The following is a 13899-nucleotide window of genomic DNA, read 5'->3' on the forward strand; positions in this document are numbered from 1 at the left end:
AGGACCGCTTCCGTTTTTTCCTCCGCAAATGTCAGACCAGCAGTCTCTAGCAAACCTTTAACAGAACTGATCGCTTCGCATGAATATAACTCAGCATCTTCGAGATGCTTTGCGACCACAGTCAGTGCCATATCATCGGTGTCGCCCACCACCGTGGCTTCCTCCGGAAAGGGAAGATTAAGTACATCGTTGTACATGATGTTCCACGGCAGTGGGACCAGTACGGAGCCCTGTGGTAAACCCTCGAAGACAACGTACTCCTGGGGTCCGTCATCTGTGTCATACCAAAGCCTCCGTTCTTGTAAATAGCTGTTGACAATAACTACAAGATAAGCGGGAATATAAATCTTCGCCAGAGATTCCCGTATTAGGTTCGAATTGGCCTAATTGAATGCATTTTTCACATCCAGGGTCACTACTATGCAATATTTGCTTGTACTGCCCTTTCTGTGGATTGCATCTTCGACCAAGCCAGTAACCATTTTGATGGCATTAATGGTTAATCTGCCTTTTCGGAACCCATACTGCCGATCTGAGAGACCTCCCTGGCTCTCGACAACCGCGAGTAGTCTATTATAGATTACTCGCTCTAGCATTTTGCCCGCAGTGCCCAAAAGACAAATAGGTATGTAAGAGGTTGGTTTACCTGGAGGTTTGCCAGCCTTAGGCAGTAGCACAAACTTCTGTCGTTTCCATGGTGCAGGAAATATCCCCTCGGACATACACGCTTCGAAAAATTCAGCGAACATGTCCGGTCTGGATTTCACGGCAAGCTTAATGGCCTTATTCGGCACGTCATCCAGACCCGGAGCTTTGTTATCTCCTATCCTATTCCTATCCTATCGTCACTGGTAACTGGCAATATTGCCGTGTCGTTCAGAGGTCACTGGAAGCTGTCTATGCCCTCCTCTTGCTGAGGGAATAACCCCTGGATAATTTTTAACAAGAGTGAAGGGCACGTGATCTGCGGAGATGATCGGCCTCTGAATCGCCTCATCACGATTCTATAGGCGCTCCCCCACGGGTTTACGTCCGCTTCTGAACAGAGCTCCTTAAAGCATTCCCTCTTGCTCCGTTGCATGCCGAGCTTCAGGGTTTTGCGGGCTTCCTTATAGTCGCGCTCTTTTTTCTGTCTGTCCGTCTGTCTGTCACATACACTTTCTCAGAAATGGCTATACCGATTGACACGAGATTTGGTGAGAAAATGGGACCTGTGAACGCCCAGACATGAAGTGAGTGACATCCTTCAACGTTGAGGTTTAGTGGGGGTCCCGATGCTTGTAAAAGGGGGGTGTAGAAATGTTTTTCACCGAATATAGTCATGTGGGATACAAAATAAAAGGTCTCGATTAGTACTTTTCGAAGCCGATCTTAGTTTTGAGGTTTGTTAGAAAGGCGGTGAGTGGGAAGGGTGGAAAGTGATTGTTTCTACAATGGAAACTGCCCGCATGAAGCTGCCTCTATTTGGTGCCCAGGCTTCAAAATACTCTCCATATCGATATCTGTTCAAATTAAGGGGGTCATCCCGTGTGTCGGGTTGGAAAAATCGATTTTTTTTTGCATGAATTGTATCTATATATAGTGGAGAATATGTGGGCAAGGATTTTCCGATATTCCGAGTCATTCAGAAATTACAGGGTTAAACAGGTAAGGAGTTTGCAGCCGTAGCTAGAGTACTCCATGAGAAAGAGCATCGAATTTTTTTTTACCTGTTAGTTTTTCACCTGAGCCTTATAAATTCGAACACAGGTATAAATATAAAAAGATGGAAAACCAATCAATTGTCTAAACTTATTTGCTGTTTGAAATAATCAGTTATATTTTGTTGTAAGTATTGTGTTGTTTGTGTGTTTAGTGATTTTTTTAAATGGATCGTACGAAGGGAGATCGCTTTAACGTTCAACGTCATGCTCGCACTAAAAAACGAGTATTTGATGGCAATCGATACTCATCGGAGAAGAAAAAGGGCTTCGCATCAACATCAGCAATGAAACTTTTAGCAAGCATGAACATGGATGTTCCAATTGCGACAAGTTTTGTATATTGTATATTGGATTTTGCTGGAGTTTTCTCCGGTATCTCTGCAAATTTCTGCAAATAATAAAATATACGTAGTAGTAAAAAAGGAATGCGTAGGACATGTCGAGAAAAGAATGGGCACGCGGCTTAGAAATGCAAAGAAGAGACACAAAAGCATTGGTGGAAAAGGGGCTGGAAAACTTAATGATAAGGTTATTAACGACCTCACTACATTTTTTGGGCTAGCTATTCGTCGACACGCAAATTCGATAAAAGGAATGAAGCAAGAAATTTGAGCAAATTTCTTCAATAAAATCGGCTGCCACCATAGCTCAAAATCTATCCAACCAAATTCTTTGAAATTTTCACGACTTCTTTTAGGAGCTTGTATTTAACAAAGTTCAATACACAGGTAGAAATCGATATAATCTTCTCCTAATTGTTTATTTTCAGAACCTTACTTTTATTATCAATTGAACAATAAAAAAAATGACTTGATTCAAATTTTTAAGAGCCCTTTCCATCAGCAGTCCTTTTCTCTCTCTTTTTGCACAAAACTCGTTCTTCTAACAATCACTGCCAACTATCTTCTTAACTCTTTTTTTTACTATTATTTTTTATCTGACGTTTCTCGCCACCTACTCTGTTCCTCACTCTTGTAGCGAGGTCTGAACTGAGTGGAGCGCCGGTGGCGTCATCTGTCCGCGAATCCTGCCGCGCCACATCACTCCGCCCCCAGATGAAACGGAGGGGTTTCAGCGACCGAATCCCGAACTGTGTTCCCCATCAGTCCTTGAAGCGAACGCGCCGTTGTTTAGGGTTGCACACGGGCTTCAGTCTGGACAGGGAGATCGCCTTTTTGTGTCTACCGATCTCGAGATGGAAGAAATGTTCTCCCCGCTCGAGAACGTGGTACGGGCCTTCGTAAGGAGGCTGCAGCGGCTTCCGGACGGCATCCGTCCTGACCAGGACGTGCGTACACGTGTCCAGTTCCTTGGGCGGACAGACAGGTGCGGACGAGTGCTGAGTGGGAGGAGTGTCCTTGATGCGTCGGAGATTGTTTCTCAGCAGACGCACCAACCCCGATTCTGTGAGACCCGATCTCTTATCGAAGACCGGATCACTTGGAAGTCTCGGGTTCTCCCCGTATACCAGCTCCGCGGGGCTGGTAGCAAATTCCTCTCGGCGGGTTGTACGTAGGCCGAGTAGGACAAGAGGCAAGACTTGGGTTCAGGACGGATCATCGCGTGCCATAATGGCGGCTTTCAGTGTCCGGTGCCAACGTTCTAGCATCCCATTGGATAAATAAACCCTAGGAGTTTGCCTAACTCCGAGAAAAGGGTGGATTCAAATTGCATTCCCTGGTCAGTGATGACCACTGCAGGCACGCCAAAGCGAGGTATCCACTCTCGACAGAGGGCTTCGGCACAAAATTGCGCTGTAATGTCTTTCAGAGGTATTGCCTCAGGCCACCGCGTAAACCTGTCGATGATTGTGAGACAATACCTATAACCGTGCGAGTCTCGCAAAGGCCCTACTATGTCGAGGTGTATTGTGTGGAACCGCTTGGTAGTGCGGAGGAATAAGCCCACTTCTTTCCTTACATGCCTGGAGACTTTACACTACTGGCATGCGATGCACTCTCTGGCCCAGGAATTGACGTCCTTATTCATAGAGGGCCTGAAGTATTTCTCAGTGACTAGCCAATTTGTTGTCCTGATGCCTGGAAGCGCTAAGTCGTGAACTGCGTGGAACACTTCCTTGCGAAAGGTGGCCGGAATGTATGGCCGAGATCCTTTTTCCGAGTCTTCGCAGCAGAGAGAGAGGTTTGAGCCGAAGATGGGCAACTCCCGACAGTTGTATTTGGGGTTGGATTTGAGGCTCTGAAGTGCTGCGTCATCCTCCTGCTCCTTGGCAGTAGCCGAGAAATCGAGTGAGGCGGGGATGTTACCCTCGGAGACCCGAGGCAAAGCGTCAGCAACTATATTGTCCTTGCCGGACACGTGCTGGATGTCTGACGTAAACTGGCTTATAAAGCTCAGGTGTCGAAGCTGATGAGGGGACGCTTTGTCGGGCTTCTATTTCAAAGCATACGTGGGAGGCTTATGGTCCGTGAACACTGTGAACGGCATGCCTTCTAGGGAGAAGCGGAAGTATTTGATGCTCAAGTACGCGCGAGCAGTTCGCGATCGTAGGTACTGTAATTCCGTTGTCAACTGCTTCGACTGCCAGACTTGATCCACCTTTTGGTGAAGGACAGCACCTACTGCGATGTCAGAGGCATCAACAAAAACGGCTAGGGGTGCATCTTGCAGAGGGAATGCCAAGAGTGTAGCGTCGGCCAGTTGTTGACGGTATTTTTCAAACGCGCGGATAGCCTCTTCAGACCACACGATCTCTCGTGTGTCCTTAGTTTTGGGGCCAGACAAGTACGCGTTCAAAATGGACTGGTGATGGGCGGCCTTGGGCAGGAAACGACGGTAGAAGTTTAGCATGCCCAAGAACCTTCTCAACTCCTTCACCGCGTCTTTGTTGTCGATCGAAATCTTGACTAATAAAAAGAAAACTTCTATTCGACGCGAGTGTTAAAGCAAAGATGCGGCGAAACTGATCTAGTCGACACGGCAGGCCGAACCCACAAATGCACGCACGAGCGAAAAAAAATAAAGCGACACCAACGACGTACCCCAAAGCAAAAAACTCATTAAAAGAGCGGAGAGCAAGAGAAAAGATGCCGATGCAAACGCTTCGACGCCGTCTCTTGCGGCGATTTTGTTTTATTCTTACCACTTTTTTTAAAACAACAAAATTTTAATAAAATCATATATAATAATAACGCGGCGGCAACGGCGTTGACGCTGGTCTTGACGGCGGCGGCTGCAGTGACGGCGGCGGCTTCGAACCCTGCGGCGATGACACTGGTCTTGACGGCGGGGGCTGCAGTGACGGCGACGGCTTCGAATCCTGCGGCGATGACGCTTTCGGCTGGTGATGCGGCTGCACAGATGTCGAGTTGTTGCTGTTCTGTTGGCCACTGGCACTTTGGCTGAACAAGTGCGTGCCCTGGCTCTGCTGGTGGTGTTGCTGCGACTGTTGCGGCTGCTGCTGTTGTTGTTGGGGGATCACTTTCGCCACATTGATTGTGCCGGTAATTACTTTTGGAGTTTGCGACGGAATAGCCAGTGGAACGATAGTCGCGGAGGAGGCAACGTTCACGTTTGTGCGATGATCTGCCCGCTTGATTGGTTCACGTTGACGATTTGCCTTATAGACTGCGGAGCGGGGTTGGACACGCTGGCTCCTTGCTGCGATGTTCGCTCCGGGGTCACCAATTTAGGAGCTTGTATTTAACAAAGTTCAATAGACAGGTAGAAATCGATATAATCTTCTCCTAATTATTTATTTTCAGAACCTTACTTTTATTATCAATTGAATATTAAAAAAAAATGACGTGTTTCAAATTTTTAAGAGGACTTTCCATCAGCAGTCCTTTTCTCTCTATTTTTGCACAAAACTCGTTCTTCTAACAATCACTGCCAACTATCTTCTTAACTCTTTTTTTTATTATTATTTTTATCTGACGTTTCTCGCGACCTACTCTGTTCCTCTTGTAGCGAGGTCTGAAAACAGCGCCCCCAACGTGGCAGCAGAAAAACACCTTTTTTGGAGATGGGTGCATATATTGACACGTATTCCGAAAACTAGCTACGATATCAAGCTGAAATTATCACATATAGTAGAGATATCAATATGGTGAAAAAATCACGTTTCTATCTTTATGCATAATTTATCATAACTTTTCAGAAAAAGGCATAAAAAACGGCCTTCACACGGGATGACCCCCTTAAGTTAATAATAGTATATGACCATATTTTTGGGAAAATTGGGTAAAACCCCCCTTAAGTTTATTCCAGAGTTATAAAAGTTGGTAGTAGTATAAAATATAAAATATTATCCCCAAGTTTCATCATAATCATACTGTTAGTAACACAGTTACAGTAACTCAAAGTTGTCTTTACTGTGAAAATTTACAACCCGAAGTACTAAATGTCACATGCTAAATGCATACACTCAAATATACTCACAGAAGAAGCAAAGAGCTTCCGGTTTCCGGACTTGTTTTGGTTTTTTTTAGTTATTTGCATATCAGTGTCAATTACTCGAGATAGACATATGTATGTGCTAATAAAGCTTGCGGGCAGTAATTAATAGAATAAACATGTGTGTACCTGGTTAGCAGCTGTTTTTAATTTACGTACATAACGTATATATGTATGCTTTTGTGGACGGAGTAAAGTAGAAAAGCGTGAAGATGCGTTAGATCAATTGCTGCGCGCATACATACCTTTATATCTGAAAGGCCCAGCTTACAAGCAAGCCGGGATTGTTTGGATTCGACTTGTCTAATCCAAACTCCATCCGAATATCACGGCTGAACATGTCTATTATTCGCAACAGACTTCTAAGATGGTTGTCAGTACCAGCATACAACTTGATGTCATCTAAGTACATCAAGTGTGTCAGTTTGCACTTAGCACGTAGGCCATATTTTATTGCAAAACCATGCCCTCTAGCAGTGCCATACAAAACCAAAGGGGACTCAACGAATCCCCCTGGAAGATGCCCCTATTATAGTTATTATTATTATATTATTAGATCGAGTCTGGAAAAATACATGCATTTCCCGAGTTTTTCAAGGATGTCGGTAATAATGGGTATATATTTGTCGCCGATTATTTTTTCGTTTAGCTTACGAAAATCGATAAGTAGGCGCCACTTCTGTTTACCACTGGCATCTCGTTTCTTCGGGACTATCCAGACGAGTGAATTCCATGGGGAGAAGCTTGGGCTAAAAATTTTTTGGTCCAACATTTGCTTAATTTTTGTTTACCGGAATATCATCAGATGTTTTAATGCTATGTTTAATTTTGTTCGAAAATGTGAGTTCTTGCCCAACTTTATGAAATAAAACTTTATTAGATAGAATCGAGTCGATGTCTGCCTGTCTGTCACGCCCAATTTATTCGGAAGTGGCTAGATAGTCACGATAGTTGGTGAGAACACCAGCAAGTGGTGCCATTTTGTGTTGAGTTTCAGGGAGTACGTGCGAAAGGGGCGTGCAATTTTTTTTACAGAATATAGCCATGTAAAGGGGTTGTTAATACTTTTCGAAACTAGTCCTATATTTGCTATCGCGAGAAACGTAGGGGAATGAAGACTCAAAATATGACCACCAAAGAAGAGCTTGATAGTTCTTTTCGAATCTGGTCCCATATTTTATATCAAGTGAAACGTGGAGGAGTGAGGGCTCAAGATATGATCACCAAAAACTGTAACAGGTCTCGTTCTCAGAACCTATCTAACCGAAACATCTGAAAAAACCACAGTGGTATATCTAAACACAGTCTAGGCCTAAAAATATATCCCGTTCCGATATCTACACAAACAAAGTTAATAATAGTATATTACCATATTTTATAAATTTAGCCGGAAACCCACCTTAAGTTCGTGCTACAATTGCAAAATTTGGCAGTGATATAAGAAATAACTTAAGGCACAACTTTGGCCATTTCATTTTAAGTTTTTAATCTATATATATAAAAGAAAGTGGTGTTAGTTACACTATTATAACTCAAGAACGGATGCACTGATTTGGCTGAAAATTGGTGGAGAGGTAGCTTAGAACCAGGAGACGGACATAGGATACTTTTTAACCCGTTCGACCAAGTTTCCGTCGAGTCACTATAAAACGTGCTATAACAAAAACGCATCTGCCATGGAATAACAAAACGCAAATGACAGTGGAATAACAAAACGTAAATGACAGCTAAAATTGGTTTCCGGAAATGGAGCAGATTCTATACATTTTTTTAATTATATCCTGAAATAATACACTAATAATAAACTTATTTGAGATAATTTTATGCCCACTTTCAATGCAACTATAATAGGAGATTATAAATTTCTACCATCTGGCTGGTTGGCAGCTTTCAATGAATGGTTTGAAGTATGTTGGTAATTTTGAATTGAAAAACACAACAAGAAATTGATGGAGGAATGGCAACGCTGTAAGATAGGACAACGCCTGTCGGGTCAGCTAGTCATTTTTATATCAGTATCAATTACTCGAGATAGATATACTCATGTGTTTATATGTACATATATACTAATGAAACTTTGAGGTAGTGCCTAATTCAGATAGATACCTTTGTACATTAGACTAGTAGTAGTAGTAGTAGTAGTATTCAATATACGTACTGCACTCGTATATGTCAGAAGTAAATCGGAAATATGTGTAGAATCAATTTCTATAAGTGCTTGTGTAAATATAGTATTCGGTAATAGGCAATGTTTGTTTGTTTAGGGTGAGCATGATATCTACGTGTGTAATATGTACGTATATCCTGTAGTTTGAAAAAAATATGAAGGAATATTTCGGGTTTTTAGCCATATACGAATGCAAAAATGTGCGTAGAAAGTTTCTATAGAGATGATCACAATACATTTAGACCCAAAGCAACATCTTCCGGTGTTCCGACTTGTTTCTTTTCGGGGTTCAGGTGAGACTTCCGAAAATTTTCAAAGTCTAGCTTTGAGTTCGTTTCTAAAGTTGTTTCTAAATCAGGATTTATTATAGAAAAGTTATTTATTTCAGCAGAGATGTTTGGGGATTGGTTGATCGATTAAGAAAGTTTTATCATTGTCTGACATATTAATAATTTCCTTTATGCTAAACCAGTTTCTTGAAGTGTAGATTCCTTCCGGGATAATAAAATTAGGATGTCTGTAGTTCCAATATATATATCCCTGTCACGGTTATCGATTGGAATTTTTACGTTTTATTTTTATTTTCTGGAATAATTATTTGTTTATAGGAACATTGTTAACTGAGTCAATTTTTACACCTAATTCAGTAAGAACGTCCAATCCTAATAGACCATCGAAGTAGCCTTAAAAATGAATAATAGGAATCTTAATTAACCAGGTTGTTTGAATTCTAAAAAGATCGGAAGATATACCTCTTAACTTAGATTGTGGGTTATAAGGGCTTTAGTGATTTTTATTGGTTTGATAGAAATAGCAAAATTTGGACTGATTAGTTTTGGATTTATGAACGAGGCGATGCGCCGGTATCTATAAGAAATTTTGGGGGGTACCAAAAGCAGAAAGTGTGTTCAGATAAGAAAGATTTGACCCGTGTACCTTGTTGATGGTTGGAAGCATTAAATATACAATTTGTGTTTTCGATTTCATTTGCCACAGATGCTTCCTCTTATTTTACCTCTGTATCCTGAATTGGTGGTTTTAACGAAGGTGGTTTATAAAATCATCTGAAATGTCAAACAATTCTCTAGCTGTAAACTTAGACGGATTGTTGGGCATAAAGCGAGGTTGCTGTGGTGGTTGTCTGGATTGAGTTGTTTTGTAATGACCAGAGATTAACATTGGTTCAGGTTTACTTATCGTTTGATTGGGTGGTTTTTGGAAATATGATTGGTTCTGTGGAACTCTTGGAGATTGCTGAGCTTTTGGGAAAATTGTGTTAGTCCTTTGGAATAATGCTGGTTGAAGGTGAAGTGGCTGCCGAATTGGGGAACAAATGTTAAAAACATTCGGCCCTTGGGATCGATAAGGGTGTAGATTTGTTAAAAATTGTGTTGTTTAGGCAAATTAGACTGCATGAGTGGTTTGTCTGTGGTGGGAGTATTCCCAATAGAGTTGAAAGGAGATTTTCTTCCATAGGATATGTTTTGCTCATAAACACAGTAAGTGTACACTTCGGCGAGTGTTTTCAGCTTCATGGCTCTGATGATTCCGCCCAAAGGCTCTTTAAGTCCCGAGAGAAAGCGTTTAAGACCTTGCCGATGATGTAAGGTTTTCATGGCAATCCTCATGTCGGTATCCTTTTCATGTAAATTGTTATGATTATTGAGGGCAGACAGCAAGTCAATCATTTGACCGTCAAACTTCTGAACTCCAATATTCCTTTGAGATAGGCTGTGTAAGTCTGAGTCACATCAGGGTAATGATCTCAGGTGGGCGCAATGCTGATCGAACCGTTACGGTCTTTAATGAAGCGCTCTAGCACACTTCAAGGCCCTGATCCAATTCGATCGTTGCGCCAAACATTATCATTATTATTATAATGCAGGATTACATTATTCTTGATATCATCCTATACTAAGCCAGTGCCGTAGATGCTTAGTACTTCATTTGCCGGACCAATAATTTTGTTCCTTACTGATCTAAAAAAAACTGTCCATAAGGCGCTCCACTTGTGACAGAGATAAAAGATAACACTTCATCTACTTTGTCTATAAAATCGAATAACAATCTCGTATTACCGTCAAATTTCAAATTTAAAATGTCTACCGATGTCATAGCGTTTTCCTTTGTCATTGTACAGTTGGGATTCGAGTAATTTAACACTCATGCACTTAGATTTTCTATATTCACTGTATTAACTATTTCTTCTTAATTTCGCGTATTTTCTAAATTAATTATATCTACATGAGAATTCTTATTCCGTCTTTGACGTGGAATAGAAGGTAAGGTTTATGGGTAGGGGCTCTCTTACAGAACATGAAATAAAAAGGATAGATTAAGATTTACAAACGACATGCGTTTGTCAGTTTGCCCATGGAACAGATTCACCGTCACAATTGCTGCGCTCGCGATAACCCGTCGTACTACGATATACTCTCCTATGTTCATTGTAGTTGTAACTACCACTATTCTGTACTTTGCTATCAACCGTCGTTCTACGATATACGATCATACGCATAGAGTTCTTAAACTTTTAAGGAGGTCATCCCGTGTGAAGGCATTTTTTATGCCTTTTTCTGAAAAATTATTTTGGAGGACTGGATAAAGATAGAAACGTGATTTTTTCACCATATTGATATCTCTAATATATGTAATAATTTCAGCTTGATATCGTAGCTAGTTTTTGGAATACGTGTCAATTTATGCACCCACCTCCAAAAAAAGGTGTTTTTCTGCTGCCACGCTGGAGGGCGCTATGTTCATCCGACGAAAAAAAACTAAACGGCATTTTAATGTGGACAATATTGCACGGACCGCAGACTAGGATAATTAGAAAATATTAAAAGGTAAATTTTTGGTGGGCTCTTAAATTTATTTTTTTGGGTTTTGGTGTTTTTTACGGCTTTTTTTATGAATAAAAAAAAACTACCTGTCCGATTGCAATTATCCTAGTTTGCGGACCGTAGAAATACGTATTAAAGAAGTCGTGAAAATTTCAAAGAATTTGGTTAGATAGATTTTGAGCTATGGTGGCAGCCGATTTTCAAGATGCAGTTTCGAGAAAAACCCATTTGAAAATTTAAATGTGATTATCAACAGTAAAATGTTAACTCACCATTAATCTGCTATACCTGATCCATAGAGAGCACCCTCCGCTTCTTCCAAAAAGTCTTATAAGACCGATTATTGCTCTCTGGTCTCAATTCTGGCTCTTTTAGCGAGGTCAGTCGATCGTCGTTCGGACCGCCAAATTCGCGCTTCATTACGGCGGTCGGTATAAACCTGACATATGTGACCAACTTGACATCCCATTGTCACTAGGATTTTGAGAATGCCATTGAATCCTTCATTGAAAATAATTACAGCCAGAAAAGTGGCTATTTCTACGACCTTGGCCCCAGAATGAAGGTGTTTAGGAGCGAAAGTCCAGATCAATGCATTTAACGACTAATTGTTATTCTGGGTCTCTGCTCCTAAACATCTGTTCAAGAGATCATCTCGTGACAAATCTTCGTAGATTGGTTTGATGACTGGTTGGACTTCTTCAGTGAAAGGTGCCTTCTCGTGGGGGAAACTATCCAGTTCTCCTTTAGCTTCCGCTTTGCGCCATTAGCACCAACTGTCCTCGCCTGCTGCACAATTTTGATGCTGAGGATATTCGTCTGTAGAACATTCATCGAAGAAATTTGCTCAAATTTCTTGCTTCATTTCTTTTATCGCACAATACTTACAACAAAATATAACTGAGTATAGCTTGAAAGCCTTTCAGTGCTCACTCTAGACTGGATTATCCTTTTTATTTCAAACAGCAAATAAGTTTAGACAATTGATTGGTTTTCGATCTTTTTATATTTATACCTGTGTTCGAATTTATAAGGCTCAGGTAAAAAACTAACAGGTAAAAAAAGATTCGATGCTCTTTCTCATGGAGTGCTCTAGCAACGGCTGCAAACTCCTCAGCTGCTTAACACTGTACTTTCTGAACGACTCGGAATATCGGAAAATCCCTTTGCCCACATATTCTCCACTATATATAGATACAATTCATGCAAAAACCAAAATCGATTTTTCCAACCCGACACACGGGATGACCTCCTTAATAAACTAGTCCCAAATAACCACTTTTTTTCAAGATAATCCGCCGCGTTTTACTGCCACTTGTTAATTTATTTCACCACCGGAGTTTGCCCCATCGCCAAAGAAGACTGCGCCAATTACACTATGATAATAATAATAATAATAATAATCGTTGGCGCAACAATCCATGTTGGATCAGGGCCTGGAAGTGTGTTAGAGCACTTCATTCAAGACCGTAACGGTACACTGCAGTTCACTGTAGGAGGCAATGTGGTCAGCATTGCGCTCGCCCCGAGATTATTACCCTGATTTGACTCAGGTACTCATTCACAGCTGAGTCAACTGGTATCCTACGTCAAATCACGATACAAATTCCACTGCCACCAGTGAGATTTGAACCGGGACCTTCCGTACGACAGCCTTGCGCTCTAACCACTCAGCTATCCGGACACTCCTGACAATATACTATTATTAATTTTGTTTGTGCAGATATTGGAACGGGATGTATTTTGAGGCCTAGATTTCGTCTAGATACACCACTGTGATTTTTTCCAGATTTTTTCGGTCGGATAGGTTGTGAGAATGAGACCTGTTCCACTTTTTCGGGGTCATCTTATGAGCCCTCAATACCCTAGGTTTCAACGGATATCAAGTATAGAACCATTTTGAAAAGTACTAGTTAAACCTATTCATTTGATACCCCACATATTATAGAAACACTTTGCACCCTCCATTCACATGTATGGAGAGCGCCCCTTAAACTTAACAAGAAATGTCGTCACTTGCTGTATGTGAAGCGAACTTTCATCAATTTTCGTGACAATCGGTCCAGCCGTTTCCGAATAAATCGGGTGTGACCGACCGACAGGCATCGGCTCGATTCTAATAAGGTTTTGTTTCATACAAAACCTTAAAAGGGGTGTATATTTGATAGCAAAAGCAAGTTGGAATAATTCTGGATCACATAACCTTTTCCATATTATTTCTAGCAATTATGATAATTTTGTCTTCAGGATTAGAACGTGCTAGGAAATGTGAATGGCGGTCTCCAAAGCCTCGTATTTCAAACGTCCGGAAAGTGTTCGTGAAATTAGATAGGGTCTATTCTTTCTTAAGATTTTGTGTGAAAGAAAACCTTATTAAAATCGGTTCAATATCTGTCTCGCTGTCTATCACACCAGAATTTACTCGAAAATGGCGAACTGGCTTGATCCAGATCGAGCAGGTGGCGTGAGATCTTGGGCTGCACATCAATGAAGGCGAGGCAAAATATATGGTGGCAGCGTCAGCACCGAAAACTAACCAACCAAGAACATCAAACCGCACTGGTCCAACGAGAAGAGTAAAGATAGGAGACTACAACTTTGAGACAGTTGATAATTTCTCCTATCTAGGGTCGAAAATCACAACCGATAACAGCTATGACGATGAAATCCGGGCACGGTTGTTGGCAGCCAACAGAGCCAATTTCGGCTTACAAAAACTGTTTCGCTCGAAACGTCTCACCATGGGGTCAAAGCTGTACAAGACAATGAT

General features: G+C 41.4%; 1 protein-coding gene across 4 annotated transcripts in view; it reads left to right on the forward strand.

Annotated features, from left to right (window-relative positions):
* The window catches only part of LOC119652913 (anther-specific proline-rich protein APG), a 155291-nt gene that overhangs the window by 70836 nt on the left and 70556 nt on the right, over positions 1-13899 (forward strand). The window lies entirely within an intron of this gene.

The sequence above is a fragment of the Hermetia illucens genome, chromosome 3 (assembly GCF_905115235.1).
Source record: "Hermetia illucens chromosome 3, iHerIll2.2.curated.20191125, whole genome shotgun sequence".
Lineage (NCBI taxonomy): Eukaryota > Metazoa > Arthropoda > Insecta > Diptera > Stratiomyidae > Hermetia > Hermetia illucens.